Source organism: Pan paniscus, chromosome 5 (genome assembly GCF_029289425.2).
Source record: "Pan paniscus chromosome 5, NHGRI_mPanPan1-v2.0_pri, whole genome shotgun sequence".
In the NCBI taxonomy this organism is placed as follows: domain Eukaryota; kingdom Metazoa; phylum Chordata; class Mammalia; order Primates; family Hominidae; genus Pan; species Pan paniscus.
The window spans coordinates 128830696-128845322 of record NC_073254.2 but is presented as its reverse complement, the minus strand read 5'-3'; the positions used below and the strand labels follow the sequence as shown (position 1 = coordinate 128845322).

General features: G+C 40.8%; 1 long non-coding RNA gene across 2 annotated transcripts in view; it reads right to left on the bottom strand.

Annotated features, from left to right (window-relative positions):
• Positions 1 to 363: 363 nt before the first annotated feature.
• The window catches only part of LOC117980665 (uncharacterized), an 87753-nt gene continuing 73489 nt past the window's right edge, over positions 364 to 14627 (bottom strand). For both annotated transcript variants that reach the window (XR_008955690.2, XR_004672106.3), the window contains one exon: positions 364 to 2269. This is a non-coding gene — a long non-coding RNA (uncharacterized LOC117980665). The remainder of the gene's footprint in view (positions 2270 to 14627) is intronic.

The following is a 14627-nucleotide window of genomic DNA, read 5'->3' as shown; positions in this document are numbered from 1 at the left end:
CCCCTCCCCCAGTCCTCTCCTCCCCTCTCCCTGCTCTTCCTTAACCACAAATGTAACCAACCCCAAACCACTGACTTTCTGTTCTGCTCATTCATCCTTATGGGTTTTCTTGGTTACATAAGCTCTCCAGTTTTGGCATATTTGGGAATCATTTATTTCATTATATAGTAAGACCTCGGTGGCCCAAGGGACATTTTTTTCCTGCCCCTTCCCAGTTCCATTTACGTGAGGCCCCAGTGAGATTTCTGAAAGAAAATGATAGACGGCCCCAGGACTGATGTTCCGGCCTCGGGAGACCTGACAAAGAAGGTTTCTGTTCTGGGGAATACGCATCAGTGTTGGAGGAGACCTTTTAACAAATTGTAAACTTTTCATCTCTTTATTAAGATGGAATTAACATAACATAAAATTAACCATTTTAAAGTACACAGTTCTGTGGCATTTTATACATTCACAATGCTGTAAAACCACTATCCCTATTTAGTTCCGAAACACTTTCATCACCCCTAAAGGACTCATTAAGCAGCCATTTCCAATTTCTCCTTCCCCTCAGCCCCTGGCAAGCATTAACCTGCTTTCTGTCTGTCTGGATTTACCTATTCTGAACATTCTGTATAAATGGAATCATATAATACATGGCCTTTCGGGTCTGGCTTCTTTTATTAGGTATAATGTTTTCAAGGCTTATCCATGTTACAGCATGTATCAGTACTCCCTTTGTCTTTTTAGGGCTGAGTAATGCTCTTTTCCACAGATATACCACATTTTGTTTATCCATTCATCAGCTGATGGAACATTCAGATTGTTTCACCTTTTAGCTATTATGAATAGTGCTGCTATTTGTGTACAGGTTTTTGTGCAGACAAAGTTTTTATTCCATCCAAGAGTTACTGGGTCATATAGTAATTCTGTTTAAAATTTTGAGGAACCATCAAACTGTCTTCCACAGTTGCTGCACCATTTTACATTCCCATCAGCAGTGTATGAAGATTCCAATTTCTACCCATTCTAGCCAATACTTGCTATTGTCTGTGTTTTTAATTATAGTCCTAGTCCTTCTAGTGAGTGTTAAGTATTTCAAGGTGGTTTCAGTTTGCATTTCACTAGTGACTATTAATATTAAGTATCTTTTTTTTTTTTTTTTTTTTTTTTTTTTGAGACCAGGTCTCCGTGTATTGCTCAGGCTGGAATGTAGTGGTGAGATCATAGCTTACTCCAGGCTTGAACTCCTAGGCTCAAGTGATCCTCCTGCCTCAGCTCCTGAGTAACTGGGACCACAGGAACATACCACCATGTCTAGCTCTGGGCATCTTTTCAAGTGTGTGTTGGTCATTTGCGTATCTTCCTGGAAAAATATCAATTCGAGTCCTTTGGCCATTTTTAAATTGGGTTGTCTTTTTGTTGGGGAGTCATAGACTTCTTAAATATTCTGGATATTAGATCCTTTCATATATGGTTTGTAAATGTTTTCTCCCATTCTGTAGTTTTTCTTTTTATTTTCTTGATAGTGTCCTTAGATGCACAAAAGAGTTTTTAATTTTGATGAAGTCTAATGTATCTCTTTTTTTCCATGTGTTGCTTGTGCTTTTGGCGTCTTATCTAAGAATCCATTGACAAATCCAAGGTTGTGAAGATTTTCTCCTGTTTGTTCTAAGTTTTAGCTCTTACATTTAAGTCTTTGATTCATTTTGAGTTAATTTGTATGTATGGTGTGGTTAGTGGCCAAACATCATTCTCTTGCATGTGGTTATCCAGTTGTCCCAGCTGTTGAAGAGGGAAAAAACTTTTTTGAGGCAACAATATGTTATGTCACTTAAATGTCCTTCAATGATGCAGGGCCAGGGTTGCCGGAGTGGAGATTTTTGGGAAAAGGGGCAGTAAGATCCTGAGGGTGTGAGCTGATAAGACAGTGGTTGCTGTGATGTGCTGAAGAAACAAAGCCCACTGCTCTTCTGCCAGCAGCCACCTGAGGCATGGCAGGAGAGTGGGGACAGTGATGAGAGGAGAGGTGGCTCTTGGCAGCAACAAGGTCAAACTGTGCTGAGGCAGCAGCAATGGTGTCTGTGGCCACCAGGGGGCAGAGCAGAGGTGGGTACCAAGCAGGAGTATATTAAATGGCCACCACGGTGCCCCATGTAGGCAGAGGGCCCTCTGCTAGGAGAAGAAAAGGACTTAAAGGACATGGGTTTCAGCATTTCCATTGTTGGGTGCTTGAAGCCAAAAATTATTTTTGTTACTTTTTTCTTGTCCTCCCCGGGGATGGCACGGCCTGGAAAAGCAAAAATTACGATTAATTTCCCTTTTCAAAATGCAGTTCAGAAAAGAACATTCTGTTTTTCAGGACCCTGGCTTTCTGTGAGAAAGCCTATCCTAGCATTCAGAATTAAGTTATGTTTGCCAAAATGTAAATTTCTTTCAATCGCTATTTGTTTTAAAGTCACTGCTTATATTTGTGGCAGATAAAATAATAGGGAAAAGGAGGAATAATTTATCTAAAAAATAGCAATTCTATTTTTGGGAAGGGATGTCACAGAGAACTGCTATAGTTCTGTAATATTAATCTATGCCAGATTTTTCAAATGTCAAGAATACAGTTTACATTTACTGCCACAAATTTGGTGAACATTCTTCATTATGCACTAAGCAGAAAATTTGAAAGTAAATGTTCAGCAATGTTCAGACAAATGAAGAAATCCCCTCCCCCAGGCCATCTTTTGACATAACTAGGACAATCCAATATAATAACCCTCTAAAAGGATTAATTCTGCCTAAAACCAGCTCCTGAAGAAACCACATGGCACTTTCTGAAATGTTCTTGATAATGTTCACATCTTTATCACAGTTACAACCCATGAGCCTGGTGCTCACTCAGTGTCTTTGAAGATTCTATGACAATGCTGAATGAGGGCATCTTTACAATCACAAGAAACCATCAATAACATTAAAATCTACAGAATAAAACAGCATAAGTTTCCATTTTGCTTCTATTAAATATTAGGAAATACCCATTGCTGGTGATGGTGTAGTGAAACTCGTCCACACCTACATTGCCAATAGCAATGCAAAGCCATTAGAAATATTTATATGATTTAGTGATTTGCATTATCCAAAAGAAGAATAATCTTTTACACCTGTTTAATACAAAATTAATATAAGAGCATTTGCAAGCCAGAAGCCTCTTAACCATCTAGTGAGGGTGGTAGTGGTTAGGTAAAATATATTGTAACCATTTAATGCATATAAGGGTAAAGTAGAGGCATTGAGATATACAAATGACACAATGTTCAGAGGCACAAATAGTTCTGTTGAGGCAGGGGGAGAAGCAGAATTTTAAGTGCAGTTTTTCCTTATGTTATTTAAAGTATCATTCATAGTTGCCATAATATTTTTTGTTTGATAAAAATGTTAAATTAATTGCAGGGTAGGTACATTACCTTTTGGTTATATGTAAGAGGATACAAAGTTAAGCATACATAGCATTTCATGTTTTTAAATTTTTTTCTATTTCAGTAGTTTTTAGAGTACAGGTGGTTTTTGGTTACATGGATGAATTGTATAGTGGTGAAGTCTGAGATTTTGGCGCACCCATCACGTCACCCGAGTAGTGTACGTTCTACCCAATATATCATTTTTTAAAATTATTTTATTTTTTGAGACAGAGTCTCGCTCAGTCGCCCAGGCTGGAGTGCAGTGGCGCAATCTCGGCTCACTGCAAGTTCCGCCTCCCGGGTTCACGCCATTCTCCTGCCTCAGCCTCCCGAGTAGCTAGGACTACAGGCGCCCACCACCACGCCCAGCTAATTTTTTGTATTTTTAGTAGAGACGGGGTTTCACCGTGTTAGCCAGGATGGTCTCGATCTCCTGACCTCGTGATCCACCCGCCTCGGCCTCCGAAAGTGCTGGGATTACAGGCGCGATCCCTCAGCACCCCCTACCCACCCCGTAGCCCATTATATCACTCTGTAGCATTTTGTTTTTAAAAACGTTTACATTTATGCTTTGCTTGGCTTGGTTGGACTGGTCTATGATTACTTCCACACTGTATTAAGTTATATACCTACCCATTAGGCCGGGGTAGGGAGGAACCCTCAGGGTGTCAAGCCATTCAGTGGCAAGTCTCAAGGGAGAGCCTGGGCAGACTTCCAGGGAAAGCTTGGTGAGTGGGCATCACAAGGAAGACAGTGGCAGAAAGGAAGCCGACTTTGGCGTCGGGGTATAACTTCTGCGGCATCTTCATACTTTATCGTCTGTGAGTGCTACACTGCGGTGCTCCACAGAGCGTACGGCCCCCTGGTGTTCTGCAGTGCCCAGTATCTACTGATCCCCTACTGTAGTGGACACAGTTTTGCCTACTTCTTCCTTGCAGAATTCCTGGTAATGAACGACAAAACCCACTCAAGTTAGTTTAGGCCAGAAAGGAATTTTTTGAGAAACATAGGGAGCTCATAGAATTTCCAGGAGGGCTGGAAAATAAAGGCTTGAAGGCTACATAACCTGGAACAATACCCAAATTATCCTACCAAGCTGCTCCAGCGGAGGCCTGCATCCGCTGCCGCCTACAGCGCAGATGCTATGCACAGGATGCTACCACTCAGCTGTCTCCGAAAACTTGACTGTCTTTCTGCAATGCTCCTCCACCTTCACCGGAACACGGATTCTGCCTGGCACCTGATTCCACACTTTTCTCAGTTCTGAATTCAGGCATTATGCAGGTGTGTCTGATTGGAGGAGTCCAGGTGACATACCTGTACCCACACATGCCTGCTGACTGGGAAGATGAATTCTGTTTTCCTCTTTGGTGGGCAGGACTCATAAAGTGGGAAATTTCTCAAATATAGTCAGCCACGAATGTGACAAATGTCCACTATTTGCTAAGAAAATCTTACCTAACTTTGTCCAGCTGTCTATTTTACTCTTTGTGGCCATGAGCTTTGGGGAAGGTTGCCCCCTTTCCAGCTACTCTGTTTAAGCCAGTTGTGGACATTCCATTTCCTTGATGTTACCTCACGGAAGAGGCATGTGACTCAGTGTGACCAATGATTCATGAAGACACATCTGCTGAGGGATTTCCAGGAAAAGTTTCTTAGTTCTTAAAAAGGTACACATGTAATCCCAGCACTTTGGGAGGCCGAGGCAGGCGGATCATGAGGTCAGATCAAGACCATCCTGGCTAACATGGTGAAACCCCGTCTCTACTAAAAATACAAAAAATTAGCTGGGTGTGGTGGCGGGCACCTGTAGTCCCAGCTACTCGGGAGGCTGAGGCAGGAGAATGGTGTGAACCCAGGAGGTGGAGCTTGCAGTGAGCCGAGATTGCGCCACTGCACTCCAGCCTGGGCGACAGAGCGAGACTCTGTCTCAAAAAATAAAAAAAAGGGACACAAAGACACAGTACTTCCCTTGTTCTGCCTCTGGAGAGTGGTGTGTGAGGATTTGAAGCCCAGAGCTGCTGCAGCCATCCAGTGACTGACACGCTTAGAATGGCAGAGCAGAAAGACGGAATCAATCTGGATCCTTGATAACATTACTTGGCCACTGAATCAACCACCCTGTGTTTGTTCCATCTCAGAATTACTTATGTGAAATACTCCTCCACCTTCACCAGAGCATAGATTACATTTCTGTGATGATTAGGCCAGTTAAGTTGAAGTTTTCCTGTTACTTGCCGCCCAAAGCATCGTGATCTACTTCCGTGTCCAGCCCTGTAAAAATGATTGTGATAGATAGGAACATAAGGCGTGGCCATCTCCTTGGACCTGAGCAGCCTGTGGATGTGTATCCATGAAAATAAAATGGATGTAAAGCGTGGCCATATTCAGAAAGTTCCTTCTGGACAACTGTCCCTCTCAGAAGTGGACTCAGCATTCACTCTTCCTCTACAATAGCAGCCGATTTCATTTTGTGGAATTTCCTTTCCTCCATTATGTTCAGTAAATGGAAACAATCTGACCTGCCACCAAGAAGGCTGAAGGGGTTCCTGAAGGTTCTTTCTGGCAGATACTTCCTGTCACCCCGAGCAGCCAAAAGCAGGCTCACACCTAAGCTCAGTCAATCAGACCCTTTCTCTCAAGACTTTTCGTCTCCAACCAAGTGATTCAAGGATAGAAAATAGTGGGGGCTGTTCATTCATCCCAGAAACTCCCGCTGTAGCCCTGGTATCTGGCCAAGACTGCCAAGTTGTTCCAGCTGCCTGGTTGCCCAAAGCTGCCCTGGAGGAATATCTGTTCTGTTTCTAAAACCACCGTGTTCTCGGAAAACAGATTACAAAACCTCCCCAATAGCTCAGCTAGAGACATTGCAGCACAAAAGCGTATACACTTGAAGAAAATCCAAATCAGAACCTTATGAAAGTCCAGTTTTACAATTCTACCTCTTTCTCTAAAGACTGTTTTAGTGAATTTATACTGAAGTGTTCTTTATACGTGTAACCCATCCTATTTATTCTTCTTGTTCCCCTATCAAAATTGGGGTGTTTAAGTCATGAAATAAAAAGGCTGATATAAAGCAAGCCACTAAAATTAAACTCACGAAGAAGTTTACAGATGAATCAACTGTTCATGGAACATTTGTTTTAAAATTTAAGGGAATATTGGTATCCCAGATCTTTGCTTCTTGGGAACTTGAGGACAATTATATGAAATATTTTTCGAAGTATTTTATTTCTAGGAACTGTAATAGTGAATACTGTGTGACCTCAAAAAGCAAGAAAAATAAATATTGGGGATGTGGAAGAAAAAAATCATTTCATCCTTCACTTGGATTTTTTTAAACTTACATAATTTTTTAAAACTGTGATAAAATACACATAAAATTTCCATCTTAAACACTTTTTTTTTTTTTTTTCCGAGACAGGGTCTCACTCCAGTTGCCTAGGCTGGAGTGCAGTGGCACAATCTTGGCTCACTGCAGCCTTGACCTCCAGGTGATTCTCGCAACTCAGCCTCCTGAGTTGCTGGGACTACAGGCATGTGCCCCCACGTCCAGCTAATTTTTTGTATTTTTAGTAGAGATGGGGTTTTGCTATGTTGCCCAGACTGGTTTCAAATTCCTAGACTCAAGCAATCTGCCCACCTTGGCCTCCCAGAGTGCCGGAATTACAGGCATGAGCCACCGCAACCAGCCATCCATCTTAAACTTTTAAGTATTATATTTAGTAGAACTTTTTTAAGTTAGACAGTTTAATATTTTGAGTTTACTAAACATATTCTCATACAATTTGCTAAAGTGAATTCACAATTTGCTTGTGAATTTTCAAGTAAAACCAAAATTATTTTGTCTATTCTCTGAAGAAATGTTAGTTGTAAAGCTCAAGACCACATTGCAGTAATGACTTCTATTCTGTTTTTGAACATTGAAACAAATGAAAATGATCAAAGAAGAGAGACACATTCATGGTGTAAGCCATTTAATTTCTCATTTTAAACCTCCAGCTAATTAGAGATACTAGATAATGTTCAGTGGGTCTTATAGTAGTCAAAAGGAATTATACATAATTTTTTTTTTTGAGAGAGAGTCTCACTCTGTCGCCCAGGCTGGAGTGCAGTGGCACGATCTCGGCTCACTGCAGCCTCCGCCTCCTGGGTTCAAGTGATTCTCCTGCCTCAGCCTCCTGAGTAGCTGGGACTACAGGCATGCGTAAAGACAGGGTTTCACCATGTTAGCCAGGATCATCTCGATCTCCTGACCTTGTGATCTGCCCGCCTTGGCCTCCCAAAGTGCTGAGATTACAGGCGTGAGCCACTGCACCCGGCCTACATCACTATTAAAACAAATTTATTAGGAAAAATTTTCAGTGCATACAAAGTGGACAAGAGTAGAATAAGCTCCTATTAGCCAACCCTCAGTCTCAACAATTATCAATATTCTGCCATTCTTGTTTGATCTATATCTCTCCCCTTTCCCCTCCCACATTTACATCCAGTTATTATAATTTTTACTTAGACAAGGCACGGTGGCTCATGCCTGTAATCCCAGCACTTTGGGAGGTCGAGGCGGGTGGATCACCTGAGGTAAGGAGTTCAAGACCAGCCTGACCAACATGGTAAAACCTGGTTTCTACTTAAAATACAAAAATTAGCCGGTATGTTGGCACACGCCTGTAGTCCCAGCTACTCAGGAGGCTGAGACAGGAGAATTGCTTGAACCCAGGAGGTGGAGGTTGCAGTAAGCTGAGATTGTGCCACTGTACTCCAGCCTGGGTGACTGAGTGAGACTCCGTCTCAAAAAACTAAATAGGCTGGGTGCAGTGGCTCACGACTGTAATCCCAGCATTTTGGGAGCCTGAGGCAGGTGGATCATGAGGTCGGGAGTTGGAGACCAGCCTGGCCAAGATGGTGAAACCCCGTCTCTACTAAAAATACAAAAATTAGCCAGGTGCGGTGGTGGGTGCCTGTAATCCCAGCTACTCGGGAGGCTGAGGCAGGAGAATCACTTGAACCTAGGGGGCAGAGGTTGCAGTGGCTGCACTCTAGCCTTGGTGACAGAGCAAGACTCCGTCTCAAATAAATAATTTTTACTTAGTCCTTTTGGTAAAATTTCTACCCAAGAGGGTGCACAAATCTTAACTGTACAATTCTGACAAATGAATACTGACATGTAACCTACACCCCATTACAATAGAGTACATTTCTGTTTCCCCAGAAAGTTTCTTCATGTCTTCTCCGTGTCGTCCCCCATTCAGAGGAAGTCACTGCTTGCATTTTCTCACCTTGATTATTTTAGCCTGTTCTAGAACTTCACCAAAATGGAACTCTCTGTGTACGTTTTGAATCTAATTTCACTTAGCAGAATATTTGTGAGGTTTGTCGGTGCTGTTGAGTAGTTCCTCCTTTATCATTGCTGAGTTGTATTCCGTTATAGAATACAATGGACTAGATAAGCAAATATTGCATTTTGCTTATCTATCCTCTGGTTGATGGATATTGAGTTGCTTCCAGCTTTTGGTTGTTGTGAAGAAAAGCTGCTATGAACATTTCTGTGCAAGCCTTTTTGTGGACACGTTTTCATTTCTTTTCAATAAATACTTAGGAATGGAATTTCTAAGTCAAAGTGTAACTCTGTGCTCTGCATAAGGCACTGTCAGACCATTTTCCAAAGTGGTTGAACCATTTTATAGTCCAACATATACCTTCCACATTATACATCAAGATATGAAAATCCCAGTTACTCCACATCCTTGCTAACATGCTTTATCTGCCTTTTAGATTTTAGCCACCCTGGTGGATATATAGTAGCATCTCATTGCTCTTTTCATTTGCATATCCCTGGTGAGTAATGAGGCTGATCGCCTTGTCATATGCTATTAGTTATGTGTGTATATTTTCATTTGTGAAGTGTCCATTCAAACATTTTTCCCTTTTAAAAAATTGGGCTGTTCTTTTTTTATTATTGCGTTTTAGGAGTTCTTTTATATATTCTGATATAAGATCTTTGTCAGATACATGTTTTATGAATATTTTTCAGTCTGTGGTTTGTCTATTTGTTTTCTTAATCATGTCTTTTGACAGGCAGAATATCTTAATTTTGGTGAAGACTAATTTGTTAATTTTTTTGTGGTTTTCACTTTCTTTATCCTGTCTGAGTAATTTTTTGCCAACTCCAAAGATGTAAAGATATTTTCCTGTGTTTTCTTGTACATACTTTGTAGTTTTTGCCTTTATGCTTATATCTATAATTCATCTCAAAATAATTTTTGTGTATTATCTGAGGTCAGGGTTTATTTCTTAAATGTGGATATCCAGTTGTCCCACTATCATTTTGAAAATACTTTTTTCCCCATTAATTTCTTTGGCACCTTTGTGAAACGTCAATAGACCGTATTTGTGAGGCTCTATTTCTGGATTCTATTATTTTTCATTGATTGATATGACTATCTCTATGCCAATACCACACTGTCTATATTACTATTAGAGTATATGTCTTATATGGTAGATGAGTTAGTTTCTGTATTAGTCTGTTCCCACACTGCTATAAAGAAATACCTGAGATTGGGTCATTTATAAAGAGAAGAGGTTTAATTGGCTCACAATTCTGTGGGCTGTACAGGAAGCATGACTGGGGAGGCCTCAGGAAACTTACAATCATGGCAGAAGGGGAAACAAGCACATCTTACATGGCTGGAGCAAGAGGAAGAGAAGAGATGGGGGGAAGGTGCCACACACTTTTAAACAACCAGATCTCGTGAGAACTCTATCATGAGACAGCACTGGGGCATGATGCCCAACCACTGGAAATCCAACCCCATGGTCCAGTCAGCAGGCCCCTCCTCCAACACTGGGGATTACAATTCAACATAGGATTTGGGTGGGGACACAAATCAAAGCCATATCAATATTCTAACTTGCTAGTACAAATTACTACAAACTTTGTGACTTAAAACAATACCAATATATTCACTTAAGGTTCTGGAGGTCAGAAGTCTGAGATGAGTGTTAGGGGCAAAAACCAAGGTGTTGGCAGTACTAGTTCCTTCTTGAGGCTCCAGAAGGAATCCATTACTTGCCTCTTTCAGTTTCTAAAGTTTGCCTGCATTCCTTGGCTTGTGACTACATCATTCCAAGCTCTGCTTCTGTCATCTTATTTCCATCTCTGACTCTAATCTTAGTGCTTCTCTCTTATAAAGACCCTTGAATGTGTCCTACCCAAGTAATCTAGCATGTTCTCAGGGTATTCTCCTATCTTAAGATTCTTCTTCATGCATCTGCAAAATGTCTTTTGCCTATTAATGTAACATATTCACAGGTTCTGGGTATTAGGACATGAACATCTTTAGGGAGCCATTATTCAGCCTGCCACAGTAGGTAAGCCCTTTGTTCTTATTCAGTAATGTTTTGTCTATTTTAGGTCTTTTGCATTTTTATGTGCACTTGAGAATGTGGGAGAATTAACATCTTAAAAATATTAAGTCACCCTGTATATAAACATAGTATAACTCACCATTCATTTAGGAGTTCCTTAATTTCCTTCAGCAATATTTTTTAGTTTTCTTTTTTCTTTTCTTTTCTTTTTTTTTTTTTCTGAGATGGAGTCTTGCTCTGTCGCCCAGGCTGGAGTGCAGTGGCATGATCTCGGCTCACTGCAAGCTCCACCTCCTGGGTTGATGCCATCCTCCTGCCTCAGCCTCCCGAGTAGCTGAGACTACAGGCGCCTGCCACCATGCCTGGCTAATATTTTTGTATTTTTAGTAGAGATGGGGTTTCACTGTGTTAGCCAGGATGGTCTTGATCTCCTGACCTCATGATCTGCCTGCCTCGGCCTCCCAAAGTGCTGGGATTACAGGCTTGAGCCACCGTGCCTGGCCTATTTTATAGTTTTCAGTGTAGAGGTTTTACATTCATGTAGAGATCTTTCATTAAATTTAGTCCTAAATAGTTTATAATTTGTTGCTGTTATAAATAAAATTATTTGGGGCTATTATGTTATTTTCTAATTATTTCCTGCTAGTATACAGAAATATACATTTTTATGCTTATATATCTTTATAGATTTTGTATCTTGATGTCTTGCTGAATTCATTTTCTAGTTTTAGATTTTTGCTGTTATTATTGTTGATTCCTTGGGTTTTTCTAAGTAAACAATCATGACATCTGCAAATAGGGACAGTTTTACTTCGTTTCTAATTTTTCTAATTTTTATTTTGTTTTTCTTGCCTTACAACAATTATAACAATGGCTAACACCTCCAGTACATATTGACTAAAAATGGTGAGAGCAGATATTCCCTAATCTTAAGGTATTTATCTTTACAACAATAGATGTAGGTATTAGTTGTAAATTTTTTATAAGTGCCCTTTATCAGATTGAGGAAGTTCTCTTCTATTCCAAGTTTTCAGAGGTTTTTTTTTTTTTTAACTATGAATGAGTGTCAAGTTCTGTCAAATGCTTTTTCTGTGTCTACTGTGATAATCTGTGTTGTTATTCTGTTATTTGGGAGGAATGCATTTGTTTGATTTTTAAATATTAAACCAACCTTGCATTCTTGGAGCAAACCTGCTTTATCATGATGTATCATTTTGTTCAGAATTATTGTGTCATGTTCATGACATATAGTGATCTTTAATTTTCTTTTCATTTAATGCTTTTGTCTGATTTTGGTATCAGGGTTTTACTGGCCTGCTAAAAGATGTGAAATATTTCTCCTTTCTCTATTTTCTAAAGGATTTTGTCTAAAGCTGGTATTATTACTTTGTTAAATGTTGGATAGAATTCTCCAGTGAATGAATTATTTTTTTCCTTTCTGTTCTTTAAATATGTTATTCCATTTTATTCTGGCCTGTACTATTATTATTATTTTGATATGGAGTCTCACTCTGTCACCCAGGCTGGAGTCCAGTGGCACCATCTCGGTTCACTGCAACCTCTGCCTCCCAGGTTCAAGTGATTCTCATGCCTCAGCCTCCCAAGTAGCTGGGGTTACAGGCACACACCATCACACCCAGATAATTTTTGTATTTTTAGTAGAGACAGGGTTTCGCCATTTTGGCCAGGCTGGTCTTAAACTCCTGACCTCAGGTAATCCACCTGTCTTGGCCTCCCAAAATGCTGGGATTACAGGCATTAGCCACCATGCCCAGCATGGCCTTTGCTATTATTAGAAGGTGTTATATGTATTGTTCTTCTCCTGCATAAAATGTGTTGTTTGCATCTGACTAGTCAACCCAGTGACAGTGTGAATTTCTGCTGTCCTTAAGCTGTGCACAGATTGGGAAGTGAGCGAAAGCAAAAAGCTGCTGCAAATGAGTGAGTCTTACCACAGCAGATTCCTATCTAATTTCTCAAAGCTTTTGGTTATTTTTCACAACTTTCTCATAGTCATTTTTATTAAAAATGTTTGCCAGATATCATAATTATTGTTTGGGAGGGTTTGTCCAACCAAAGCACTCTGTCACTATTGTATATTATTTTAAAATATATTCAAAATTTGGAAATTATTTATTGAGAAGCTCAAAATTACCCAAATGCTCAACTCTGAAACCCAACTGTACATAAGAGAAAGTAAAGCATAATTTGGGCCTTAATACACAAAGTATATAGAACAGATTTAAATAATCACAAGGTGTTTCCCCTTGATGAATGCTGCTGACAATTCTATTCCCATTGGCAAGGTGATGTAGGACAAAGCAGTATGGAGCAGGTGGCACGTGCCATGTATTAAGTTGGTGCAAAAGTAATTGTGGTTTTGCCATTACTTTTAATGGCACCAACCTAATAACTCTTGAGTGATGAGCAGTGAGTACCCCACATCTAACTTCTTGGCAAAACCAGCCTACCAGCAGGCTGATAGCCTTAATTATGAGACAACACCAATGGGAAAGATTTGTATGGAAGGTGGACAGTAGAGTAATATATGAGACAATGCTCTATACTGTCCAGAAACAGAGCAACTGCAGGCAGGGTGGGACGAAAAGTGCTTTTAAGGAGGTTCAATTTCTCTTTTTTTTTTGAGACGGAGTCTCGCTCTGTCTCCTAGGCTGGAGTGCAGTGGCTCAATCTTGGCTCACTGCAAGCTCCATCCTCCGGGTTCACGCCATTCTCCTGCCTCAGCCTCCCGAGTAGCTGGGACTACAGGCACTCACCACCACGCCCAGCTAATTTTTGTATTTTTAGTAGAGACGAGGTTTCACCGTGTTAGCCAGGATGGTCTCGATCTCCTGACCTTGTGACCCGCCTGCCTCGGCCTCCCAAAGGGCTGGGATTATAGGCGTGAGCCACCGCGCCTGGCCAAGGAGGTTCGATTTCAAGCATGAAACCGGTTGTTACATTTAACAAGAGTGTAAAGGAAGGAGGATGAATGATAGAAAAGGAGGGAAGAGAAAGTATATGCCAATGACTTTCATATCCAAATTTCCTCAAGTAACTTCTATTGTTATTCCCCTTAATGAATTAAGGTTGAGGTTTAGAGAGGTAACTGGTTTAAGTGACTCCAGTCTGTTGCACATACCACCAGGGCAATGGTTGTAAATTTTTAGAAGTTCAATGTCAAATTGCTAGATCCTTGGCCTTTGATGGATGACAAAGTGGTCATTAAAGGCATTCAAGAGACACCAGAGGAAGTGCCATTGTTAAAAAGTCTCTGGCTCTGCGCTACCCACACCCACAATCTATTACTCAATCAATCCTCTAGTCAGTTAATTAGAGTTTTAAGTGGGTTAAAAAGCTATTCTCAAAAAATAAAATCCATTCCTGGGAGGCTTACATATCGGTCATGCACATGATTGTACTAATGATTTTACTTACATGGGTTTCCTCCCAATAGCTATCTGAGAGAGAAATGTGTCATCTTCTTTGGGAAGATGTGGGGAAGAAGAAAAGCAATGTGGAGCCAGGGCCACTAGGCAGAGGACTCTGGGGCAAGCAGGGTTGGGCTTTCGGTACCAGAGAGTATCATGGTTTCTTGGGGGGCAGAAACAAGGAAGATGTCAATTGCCAAGAAGAGGTTAAAGACTGTTTTTCCACTTTTGACTTTTCTAAGGTCATTGTTGGTGGCAACTCTCACTACCAAGACCACTGCTGAAGATCTTGCACGTGATGCTGCCCTGGGGAATGAGTTCTTTCTTGAAGCTAGCCTTGCTAGGTTGACTCATGTCAAGAATAGGCATTGTGCTTAAAGACAGATGGACCACAGGCTTA